This window comes from Saccopteryx leptura, chromosome 5, assembly GCF_036850995.1.
Source record: "Saccopteryx leptura isolate mSacLep1 chromosome 5, mSacLep1_pri_phased_curated, whole genome shotgun sequence".
Classification (NCBI taxonomy): Eukaryota; Metazoa; Chordata; class Mammalia; order Chiroptera; family Emballonuridae; genus Saccopteryx; species Saccopteryx leptura.
This window is the reverse complement of record NC_089507.1, coordinates 71,271,904-71,284,156: the sequence shown is the minus strand read 5'-3', so window position 1 is coordinate 71,284,156 and position 12,253 is coordinate 71,271,904. Positions and strand designations below refer to the sequence as shown.

Here is a 12,253-nt window from a genome sequence, read left to right as displayed (position 1 = left end):
TTTCCAAAGCCATCCACGCCCACGGAGGCAGGAGAATGTTGGAAGGTGTAGGGAAGGGAGACAGCAACAGTGTCAGCAATGCCATCTCCAAATACCCAGGATACTGTACATTCTGCAACACGTATAAAACGTCAGGTGGTCACCTTGCTTTACGTCTTCGCTGCATATGGCTTTATTAGAAACCGTCTGCTAGAGTCTAGACACAACCATGGAGTCTGGTGACCTGTGGGGAGAGAGCAAAGGCCATAATTCCTGCTGAGTCGCTCTTGGCCCCAGCCCTCTACCCAAATTCCTTTCTTAACTTTCCATCTGCAGCACAACCCCAAAAAGCCAGCCCCTGCCCAGCCACCCCCTGGTGCGCAGCAGCAGCCGCCGCCGCCGCAACCCTTTTCCCCTGGACGGAGAAGGCTGGGAGGGGGTGCGGTGGGGGCGGAGCTCCGCGTCCCGCCGCCGCCGCCGCTGCTGCTGCTGCTGCCGCCGCCGCCTCCGTGGCTGCCACCTCCTCCCCTTGCTCGGATGCTCAGGCCCCGCTGCACTGCCCTGCGTGGACAGAAGGCTGCACGCCGGGCCTGACGGATGCGCAGCCGGGCACCTGAACTCCCACCTCCAATTTGGCTCTGTGCCCGGCGGAGGCGACTGCAGCCCGGCGGTCTCTGCCCGGCTTCTGCGCGCCGCCTCTACTCTTTGCATAGTAATTTCAGTTCCTGCAAGCACTCAGCTCGCTCCCGGAACAGGTCTGAAAACACCGCCGCTCGCGAGCACACCGGAGCATCAGAGTGGCGCCCAGAGCCACTGCTTGGGATATGCGACGGGAAGCCCGGCCACAGCGCAGGCAGTGGCCCCGCCGCGCGGGGGAGAGCCAGGCGAGAGCAGGTAAGCGACCAGCGGCGGGAGGAGACGCCCCCCGCAGCACCTCTGCCCAGTGTCCAACCCCCGGGGATCCGAGCAGAGGTGTGCTTGGTAGGGATGGAGGGTGGATTTGGTCCCACATTTTGCCTGGTGATCCTTTGCCTGTTGCTCTTGTCCACATCCCATCCTGCAGTCCGGGAGGGTCTCTCTTTCTCGCAGGTGAATTTCTCTGCAAGGTCATTGCTCCCTTAGGTTCTGGCTTTGAAGGTAAATGGGAGAAGGCACTGCTGTTCTTGTTCTTAGGCAGGAGGATTTATAATCAATGAGGTTTGCACACTGTGAATATTCCAATAGGTAGGGGTGTGTGTGTGTGTGTGTGTGTGTGTGTGTGTGTGTGTGTGTGTGTGTGTGTGTGTTCCTACGTTTTTTCCCTTTAAAGTCAAAACACTATAGTTATACATAAAATATATGCATTTCTGTGTGTGTATATATACACACGTTTACATATGTGTATCTTTCTTGAGACAGGCTGAGGGAGAAGGGAGAAGGGCAGAGGCAGATAAAGGGAAATCACTGTAGAGACCCATTCAGTATCTAGAGGTGAACTTTGGAGTCAGATTAAATCAGGGGAGAGACTAGGGGCTATAAAATGGTTCTTTAGAAATGGATTCTAGAAAAGAGCTAAAGAACAACCAATACATACAACAAATCTTCATACTATCCAGGCAGTTCTGAAGGATATAGGCAAAATTTCAGACGCAACAATGAACAGTCAAAGGGGAGGGAAAAGGAGAGGGGTATTTAGACACTGTAAAGTAATTCTGAATGGTGGGAAGTCAGCCTGTCCCTGTGAGGTTTAAAGGACCTGATGGGGGGGCATTGGACGAAATCTCTGCTTGGAATTTAGGCGGTTCAAGGTTAAGATAATGTGAATGTCCAGAAAGCAACCGAGGCTGTGGGGGAAAGGCAAGGTTTGGAGGGGGAGGGGAGAACCAAAGCTCGGAGAGTCACAAAGAGGCAGCCACCTTTCATTGAGCTATATTTTTTCTTCTTGTTAAATCAATACCTTGGATATGCTCCATCTAAAAAATTTTCACAACACGTTGGTTAAAGATCCATTGGTCCATGTTTTTACATTTTGTTTTTGCAAGGAATTTAGGTCATGGTGGGACGGGAAGAAACTGAAGTGTTTACAATGCCAGCAAGATTTGGAGAGAGAGTTGATTAAGGCTTAGCTTCATGAAATATTTACACATCTCTTGCGTGGGCTTTTGTTTGCTCTGCTTGGTGCTGCTGCATATTTTAGTTTGATAATGATTTGAGTGTACTTCTTCCAAATGTGCTTATTTTCCAGTTATAAACTATTGTTTCTTTCCCATTGGGCTCACCATTGGTCTGCCCTGAGTAACTACTGTGAGTATAAAGAGGCATGAGTTACAGCATAAAGGCTAAAATCCTTTCTGTTGCTACCTGAAAATGGCAGGAGTTTGTATTATTGAATATTCTTTTTAACAGAAATCACAAAGAACATTTTTTCAAGTATTTGTGTGTGTTCAGTTGGGGGACAAGGTTGTTGATTCATGAACAGAAAAATAAGTAGTAATTGCCATTATAAGTCTAGATGTTATATCATTGGAATTTATTTTGGAAACAGTGCAAAGGAAGTCAGAGAGAGCCATGTAGAATGTGTTGTGGTGTGGTGAGGCTTTACCTAATCACTAACTAGACTTTTATGAAAATGCTAAAATCTTAAGTGCATAGTTTCATATGGGAAGTAGAGATTGAAATCATGATATGAATCAGATCAGTCTTAATCAGAAGTTGGGGTGGGTTCCAACAAGCTGTTTTTGAAGTTTGTATTTTTTTAATTGCCCAATTATACTTAATTATTTGTCTCTTCTACATTTCTTTGGTTATGCCTCAAATACATTTAAAATAATATATTAGGTACAGCTATTTTTCACTGTATGAATTTTTAGTCACAAAACCTACAGCTTACAGGGAATAGCAGTTATGGAATCACAAAATCATAAAAGATTGGCCCCAGAGAGTCAACATATTCGATTCCAGTCCCAGCTGACACTTGGAGCCCTTTCAATGGCAGCTTTTCTACTCTTTATACATTCATTCATTGATTTATTCATGCATTCAACATATATTTATCCTGAACTGAACACGGTCCAGGATTGTGGAATTGAAGAGTGAACAAGGCACAGTCTCAGCCTGCAAGCCTTGGCAAAGAGGTAGTAACAGCTAGTTAAGTGCTATGACAGGGCAAACACAGGGTGCTATGGAAGTCAGGTTGTGACGGTGGAGAAGACAAGGACAGATCCCAGGGACGTGAAGAATAAGAGCACCTAGTCTGGTAAGGAGGAGAGAAAAGGGCAGTCCTGGTATAGTGACCAAATATGCAGAGGCCCAGAAAGAACAAGTCGCTCTAGGTGGTTGAAAAGCTGCGAGTAGGTACAGATGGAAAGATGGAGATGGAGAAGGAAGTAGATCTGTCTCAGGCTGAAGTCCAGAAGAGCTGCTAACTCATCTGCTCAATCATTTGATCTGGAGAATTTAGGTAAATGTGTTCCTATTGAGGCTTTATGTTGTTCACATTACTCATGTTTATATGCTTTAAATAACCAGAAACTATGTTTACCTTGATTTATAATAGTCTGATTAAAAGGGAAAAGTGTCCTTGAGAAAATCATAATTCTCTCTGCCTCAATTTCATCCAGAGAATATCTACCACCAAATTTGCATATTGTAAAAATAAAAAGGAATAAGGAAATGGAGATTTGTTTTTTATAGAAATTTGTTTTATAAAATGCAGGGAATCTCATTTTTATGACAACAGTGCTCAGGGAAAAAGAATAAAAAATACTGTATATTCTAAACATTTCATTGTCCCAGATGACTCCAAAGGAGAAACTGAATGAACAAAAACGCAACTCAGAAACATCAGCTAAAGAAAGCCCAAAGGCCACATCCAATTTAAAATGATTTGTTTAAGTGAAGAAAACATGTACGACAATCCCATAGTAATCAATAAGTAAGTACCCTTCTAGAACTAGTCACAACCCTTCGTTAAGTTCATTTACTGGGTATGATAGCATTTGTTTTTTATTTATATATTTGTTTATTTAGTATTTTTCCAAAGCTGGAAACGAGGAGGCAGTCAGACAGACTCCCGCATGCGCCCGACCAGGATCCACCCGGCATGTCCACCAGGGGCAATGCTCTGCCCATCTTGGGGCGTCGCTCTGCCGCAATCAGAGCCATTCTAGCGCCTGAGGCAGAGGCCACAGAGCCATCCTCAGTGCCCAGGCAAACTTTGCTCCAGTGGAGCCTTGGCTGCGGGAGGGGAAGAGAGAGACAGAGAGGAAGGAGAGGGGGAGGGGTGGAGAAGCAGATGGGCGCTTCTCCTGTGTGCCCTGGCCGGGAATCAAACCCGGGACTCCTGCATGCCAGGCCGACGCTCTACCGCTGAGCCAACCGGCCAGGATAGCATTTTATTTTCAAAAATAAACTAGAGTAAAGCCTGACCAGGTGGTGGCTCAGTGGATAGAGCATTGGATTGGGACACAAAGGACTTAGGTTTGAAACCCTGAGGTCGATGGCTTGAGTGCGGGCTCACCAGCTTGAGCATGGAGTCGCTGGCTTGAGCGTGGGATCATAGACATGACCCCATGGTTGCTGGCTTGAGCCCAGAGGTTGCTGGCTTGAAGCCCAAGGTTGCTGGCTTGAGCCCAAGGTTGCTGGCTTGAGCCCAAGGTTGCTGGTTTAAGCAAGGAGTCACTTGCTCTGCTGTAGCCCCCTGGTCAAAGCACAAATGAGAAAGCAATCATTGAACAGCTAAGGTGCCACAACGAAGAATTGATGCTTCTGATCTCTCTCCTTTCCTGTCTGTCTGTCCCTATCTGTCCTTCTCTGTGACTCTCTCTGTCTCATCAAAATATAAATAAATAAACTAGAGTAAAACAGAATAGAAGGATAACATAGTTCATTGAACTTTAAATTAAATATATATTTATATGTAAGTACCACAGGACTGACATAACAATGTATGTCTTATTATGCATCATATTCCCAAAAAATCTGAAAGCTCCTGCTTTAAGTGAATCAAACAACAGATGCTCTCCAGCCCAAGTATCCATCTGTAGATGAGTGAATAAAAAAGCTGTGGTGCACTTACACAGTGGAATACTACTTAGCTGTTAAAAGAAAGGAAGGAAATCTTACTCTTTGAGACAACATGGATAGACCTAGGGAACATTATACTAAGGGAAATAAGCTGGTCAGAGAAAGACAAGTACAGTACGATTTCACTCATACATGGAATCTAATGAACAAAGTGAATTCACAAGCAAAATAGAGACAAACTCATAGATAAAGAGCAAGTTGGCCCTGGCTGGCTAGCTTAGTTGGTTAGAGCATCGTCCTGAAACCCAGTTCAATCCCCAGTTCAGTTGCTGGTTCCATCCCCAGTCAGGGCACATACAGGGACAGATTAATGTTTGTTTCTCTCTCTCTCTCTCTCTCTCTACCCCTTTCTCTCTCTAGAATCATTAAATTAACATTAAAGAAAAAGAGCAGACTGACCACTGTGGGTGGGGGCTGCTGGGAGGAGGTAGAAGGATTGACAAAACAACAACAGAAAGACAAGAAAATTCATGGCCATGGACAATAGTTTGGGGATTGCCAGGGGAAGGCAAGGTGTGGGGAAGTGCAGGAGGGTACCGGGAAAATGGGTGATGGACAGAGGCTTGATATAATTAATATACAGATGATGTGTTGTAGAATTGTACACCTGAAACCTGTGTAATTTTGTTAACCAGTGTCAACCCCAAACATTTAATAAAAAGGGAGAGAAGAGATGCTTTCAGTATGCACAATTCCAAGAGTCAACTAGGAAATTGGATACATGAGCATTTATGCAAAATTCTGAAAAACAGAATTGTCTGGAGAAAAGCAAGACATCATGACTTTCCAGTGAATTCATGGTAGTGAACTTGAGAAGACGGAGATCCTTGGGGACTGAATTAGCCTGGAAACCTTCAAGGAGAAGGTGGAACTTGACTAGTTTATAAAAGACGGACAGATCTGGTGGGCAGTGAGGAAAAGGTGCTATAAAGGGAGGAAGTTACGAATGAGGTGGCGTAATGTGGGGCTTATTTAAGAATCATTTATAGAAGAAAAAACAAATATCAAGTGTGGGAAGACAATTGCAGCAGAGTTTCTGTTCAGACTAAAATATTACTCAAGAGCTGCCATCTATTTTAGATCTAAGATTTCTTTTCCTAATACAGCTAGTTTAAGAAAATCTGGACAGAATGGCCATAACATTGTAAATCTGTTATTTCCTGCCATTATTTTATATCTTTTGCAATAGTTTCCAGGCTAGGCCTTGTTTCAACTGAATTTAATGGTTGAACTATTGAAATCACGTGATAGGCCACAACTGTAGCATGATTATTTCATTTCTGAGAACACAAGTACAATCTTTACCACAGGGGGCAAAGGCGATCAAGCCATACATTGACAAAATCCTTCTATTTTCTTCAACAGATCTCTAGTTTTGAGTGCCTCATAGTTGCAGAGCCTGGTGCTAGGCACGACCTGCTCTGTGAAGGTGAACCAGAGCTCTCGGTACCGTGATCCCCAAAGGAAAGGCAGAATCTGTTGGATTTTCTTTTTCTGGTTCTCTGTGACTTGTTCATCATTTTAGTTAAATATAAACTGTGCCTGACTTACAATAATGTGACAACGATTTTTCGACTTGATCATGGTGCAAAAGCCGACAGATTCAGCAGAAACCATTCTTCGAATTTTGATCATTTCCTGGAACTCTCGTAAGCAGCGTGACACTTTCCCATGAGGCTGGGCAGCGGCAGGGAGCTCAGTTCCCATGCAGCCGTGCGATCACAGTCACAAGGGTAAACAACCGATACCCTACAGTGTGTTCATTGTATGAAAGGGCTTTGCCCATCTGTAAGTCACTGTGAGTGCTCTGAGCATGTTTAAGGAAGGCTCGGATAAGCTACGATGTTCTGTGGGTTAGGTAGATTAAATGCATTTTCAACTTGTGATAATTTCAATTTATCGTGGGTTTATCTAGACGTAACCCTATCTTAAGTCAAGCAGCATGTGTATTTAAATAAGTTTGTATTTATTTTTAGAAACTCACACCAGTATTTTGCTGTAGCCTAATGGTTATTTTGAGGAGATCAAATCAGGGAAGAAAGGCTTTAGCTGTGTTTCTGAAAACCTTTGTTGAGCTCTTTCAGCTCTTCTGTCTTTCCTACAAAACGAAACAATGTTGTGATATTGATATCCTTTTAGGTGAAGCTATACCTTTACCCAGAAGGACAGTGACAGTTAAAATAGAGACTTATGTGCTTAAATTAGTTGATTTGGAGTGCAGTCAAATATGGAGATTCACTTTTTAATGAGGATGTCTTGGATTCCTCTTTCATCTTCCTTCTCCACATCTGAATTTTTGGATTAATGATAATTAATTTTTTTTTTGCATAAGAGTCAACCCTGAAATAATAAAAAACATCTAGTTGACTACATTTGCATTGAAAAGACATTTATTAAATTTCATGGAGAAAATGTATATGCTTTATATTTTAGATTATTTACTGCCTTGAATGCCAGTGGAAAAAAATTTCAGAGCTTTTTAGCCAGGCATGTTGGAGTTGGCAACACAGTAACAGCGTTCTAATTTTTTTTTTTATGTTTGTAATTAGATTGTTGGCTTTATTTTGAAGCTAGAAGCATAATTTCAGGTCTGAATTATTATTGCCAAGCAATTATTATTATTATTATTTGATCTTCACTGGAAAGTGACATGCTGTGAGCTATTGAATCTGAGTCCAAATTTAGAAAGCATAGCTTAGAAATCTGTATTTTACCTTGATCCCAAAAGGACTTCAGTAGCCAGGTGTGGAAATCACTGTTTAGTCTTGCCTTTTATTAACAAGGAAATAAAAAGGTTACAGAAAAGACCCAGACAAGTTAATTAACTTGTCCTAAATCACTGTCAGAGCTGGGGATAAAATCTAGACTTTCTCTTAGCTGACTGTCAGCAAAGGGGAGGAAGAGCCGGACCTTAAGAGAGGTCTGAGCATCTCCTCAGTGGTGGGGGAAGGAAATCAAAATGCTCATGCAGCCCTTCTTCCAAAATTAAGAGTAAATGCTGTGGGTCTTTCTAAATGACAATGCAGTGATCTCTGTCCCCAGGGTCTGATGTGGCAGAAAAATTGTGGGGAGCAGCTGTGTGATCTGAGGCAAGGCATTTCTTTGGCTTCACACACCAGATTCAATTTAAAAATGGTAATTCTTTAATCTTAAACCCAGTGAAGACCCAGGCCACCACCAGGGAGATTGCTTTGGTAAGTAGTCACAGCCTGTGACACTTGCAGGACCAAGCAAACCCTGAAAAAAAAAAATCTCAAGGTGAGAAAGTAAAAATCTATAGTCACAGGCACCTCCAGGGACCTAAGACTCATTACTAATTCAGTGGACAGCTGGACAGAGAGCTCCAGAGCTTCTTTAAAAATCACATTTGCATCTATTAATTTCTGAAGGAAAAAGGAGTTGCAGCCCAAATTACCAATCTTTTGGCAAAGTGGGAAATAGAGTTTAGGGGAAATCATCAAAGTGTTTTATGTGGATGGATTCTTGATTGTCTTTACAGGATATTGATTCCTAAATAGCCTTAAATTAAAATAACCATTATTGTGTCTATGATACACTCTTTTCTTTCTTTATAATGTACAATTTTGGGTAAATGAAATGCTTGAGGGAGTTCAGTGTGTTCGCTATATTTTCTTTATAATCAGAGCATCTTTCTCTTTCAATTCTTGTCAACAGTTTTTCTAAAATGTAATAGCCCATGCCTATGCCTCTGCCTTAATAAGTATAATATGGAAGATAGCATCAGGGTTCACAATTTTGCATTGCCTCTGGGTTTGTATTCTGAGTTATGGCTGTGTAGAACAGGGCTGCTGAATATAATATAAAAATTGTGCGTTGTTTTCTTCTTTATTTTGATATGAGTTTGCTTTTTTATGATATGCTTTAAAAAAAAAACTGTGTTGCTCAAAATACAAAATATATTTGATTCATTGCGGGTTCCACTTTGTTGACTTTTTGGTCCTTGCCCTTGACATTCCTTCATTTTGGAATGCTCATTTCTTCGTTCTGCTTTCTCAGGCCCTCCAAACACGGTTTAAAACTCACATTTCAGTAAACTCGTTGTTATTCTTACAAGCTGTCTCTAACTACTATTTTATACATAGCATGAATTTTTCATTTATACTTAGTTACATTGTTTTCTAAGCATACCTTTCTTCAAATCCTATAAATTATCTGTCCTTGAAAAATACAGGGAATAATGAAGCCACGAGATATTTTATGCTAATAAGAATTTTAATCAGAGCTGAGGTTAATAAATGGACGTATATTTCCCCTGCATCTTTGAGTGAGTAAAAATTGCTTATGAAAAATAGGTGTGGAGGACTGGTCTCGTTTTCCTGTTGAACATGTTCTGAAAGCAGTCAGAGAGCCAAAGTCTGCCAATGTCAGGTCAAAGGCTAAGCTCTGATTGAGTGAGTGAAAGATGCCTGTGCAACCTCCTTTCCCATCATGCGTGATTTCTTGCCTACACATATAGATTCTCAGAGTAGAACAGTGCTTTGCCATGAGCATCTCTGAGAGCTGGTGCACTTCACTTAACTGGCCTGGATGTAGGTACAAGATCTGAAATTGGAAACTGGCAATCTGTGAGTCCAGCAAGAAGATTGTATTCTATATGGCCTGCAGATATTTATTTTTAATTAAGCCAATAGTTAAAAATCAGAATACTTATTATTAAAAAATGAAACACCAACCCACATTCTCCAGGCTGGAGCTGAATAACAGTGTGTACTACCTGTTTGTTACACTAAAGTCTCCACTACACCCTACTGTCTCTCTAACAGTGAGGCTTCAGAGAGGTCACTCAACAGCTTCACTTACTGGTATGTGTTAGCTACCTAGCACTACCTAGAACCCATTGGTACCGAGTTTGTGAAGTCTGGACTAGATGTTTTCTCACTTCCATTGAGCTCTACAATGATCTAACTGTACTCATGAAACTGTTACTGTACAAAGTAGAGAGATCATTGTACTGAATGTAGTTACCTTCCATAAACTATACTGAGAGTCTAAAAACATTCATATATAGATTCTGTGAAAGATTAATGAATACAAACTGAGTTGACCTGGTGTATTAGTAAGAGAATAGTGGAATTTTTTGTTTGTTTGAACACTAGCTTTTTACTGTACCACATGTGGCCCAAAAAAGAGAGAACAGTTTTTCTTCTTTAATTTGACCAGTGACTACAATTTTACATTGAATCGCTTTATGAAATTTTAAATGGACCATGTCCTTATTTTATGGACAACTCTTTAGGTATACACCAAACTTGCTGAGAGCCCAAAGCATATTTCAGTCTTCCAAGTAATGGTGCATTCCATTTGAAAGTGTTGGCAGTTGAGACTAAACTCTCAGAAGTAGTATTGATTCATATCCCAGTTTGTGGCTCTGTCTGTACAGCTGAGACATGCACATCTAACAGTTGCAGTTGGCTGCTCTTTCGAGCCCTGTCTGAAGCTAGTCAGATCACTGCACAGCACAGCATACTCCGGCCACTTTATTGTGTGCAACTATTCCTAAGGCTAAAAGTTAGGTGGCTGAGTTAGGGCCAATTCATTCATGTTGTAGATCAAGATGAATGCCCTTCGAGACAACAAGATGAAAAACGCAGGCGGAGCTCTCAAGTCTTAATAGCTCTCTGAAATCTCTCCTTCTTTCTCAACTTCTGCTGCCACTTTCCTTTTCATGCACCCTTCACTGCATACTGCCCCCACATTGCACCGCCTACTTGACTTCTAAAAACATCCTCACATCTAATTATTAATCTTATGGTGTCAGTGCTTCTAGCAGCTTCATTCCAAGAAGACAGTACTGAGAACACAGTGTCAGTGGAGGCCAACAGAGGACACAGTGCTCTATCGTCGACTGTGCTTTCCTTAGAGAGAGTGCGTTTGCGTGTGGAGGGATGTTCAAGTCTTTCAGCCAAGTCGTTCGGTGTCGGGTCACTTGAAATGTATTGATGATATATCAAATACCAGAGGTGTTAACAGATTCTTTAAGGAGAAAGTAAATTTTCTCTTTGTGGTTTTAAAAAATGTAAATTTAGTTACACTGAAACTTTTATGCTCTCTGATTAAGAAGCTCTTCTCCTATTCCCCTGGTGGTTATTTTGATGTTAAAATTGTAATGTTGGGTTTTTGGAAGATCATCCCACTGGGGTTTGTGGCTTTTGAGTGGTGAGTCTAAGTCACAGGAAAGGATGCTCCAAGGTAACAACCTGAGCTGGCTCAGGAATACCTAAGTACTTCTGCTTTGCAAATCAAGGAAGAGTGTTCCTCAAAATGGAAATCGAAATTTATTTAGGAGATGAAGTACAGAATGAGAAAGAGGTTGGTGGAAGGCCCTGACTTAGGGAAGATGGGTGCTTGGATCATTTAATAAATTTGTACTGGAGTACTTAACATATATATTAGATCCTGTGCTGTGTACCAGAGACTAAAGTTGAATATGAGAGTCTGAACTCTCAAATAATTCCCAGACACTGAACTAGCTACACTTATTAATAGCTATGGCTCAGTAAAGTTAGAGTGGACTCTTTTACTGGTCAGGGTCTTTGGGAAATCCCCTAGCAGTCTAAAAAATGAGGCTCCTTTCTCTGTCCCAGCCAGGCACCCACATACCTCTCTCTCCCTTCCTTCCTGTAGGCTCTAGCAATTCAGACTAATTTCCGTTTCTCTTTACAACTTCACCACCTGCTTGCCACATCTCGGTTCCTTTTTGTTCCCAGCGAGGCCAACTTGAAAATGACAGCAGTTTTTCCCACACTACATTTCCTTAATGTCATTGAAAACAAAAACATAGACACATGTATTTTCTACTTTATTCTGCTGAAAACAACTAGGAAACGGAGGGTAGCAAAAGTGACCAAGATACAGCATATTTAAGGTTAAGAAATTTTCTAAATTTCTGCTAGTGGCTAGTCGATCTAATACAGGAAATTTCCTCCCCTGGCATATACCTGAACCTCAGTGTAATTTCATTCCCCCTCCTTTGTTTCATTCAAGAAAATATCTACAAAGGCAAATGAGATGAATGAGGGTAACAATATTGTAGAAATTACTTTATTACAAAGATTAGCATAACCGAGAGAAAACTGCTCTAAATTGTTCTTTTAAGAAATCCTTTGTCATTGGTACTTTATCGTTGCTCATAAATGGCTTGTGACACACTAGTGTATTTTGGTTTAAAGGCTACTTTGAGATTACTGCT

At 41.5% G+C, this 12,253-nt stretch overlaps 1 protein-coding gene across 1 annotated transcript in view; it reads left to right on the top strand.

Moving 5' to 3' along the window:
* Positions 1–464: 464 nt before the first annotated feature.
* The window catches only part of GPRIN3 (GPRIN family member 3), an 83,769-nt gene continuing 71,980 nt past the window's right edge, over positions 465–12,253 (top strand). Inside the window, exon 1 of the mRNA XM_066384611.1 lies at positions 465–873. The gene's annotated coding sequence lies outside the window, so the exon portion shown is untranslated. The remainder of the gene's footprint in view (positions 874–12,253) is intronic.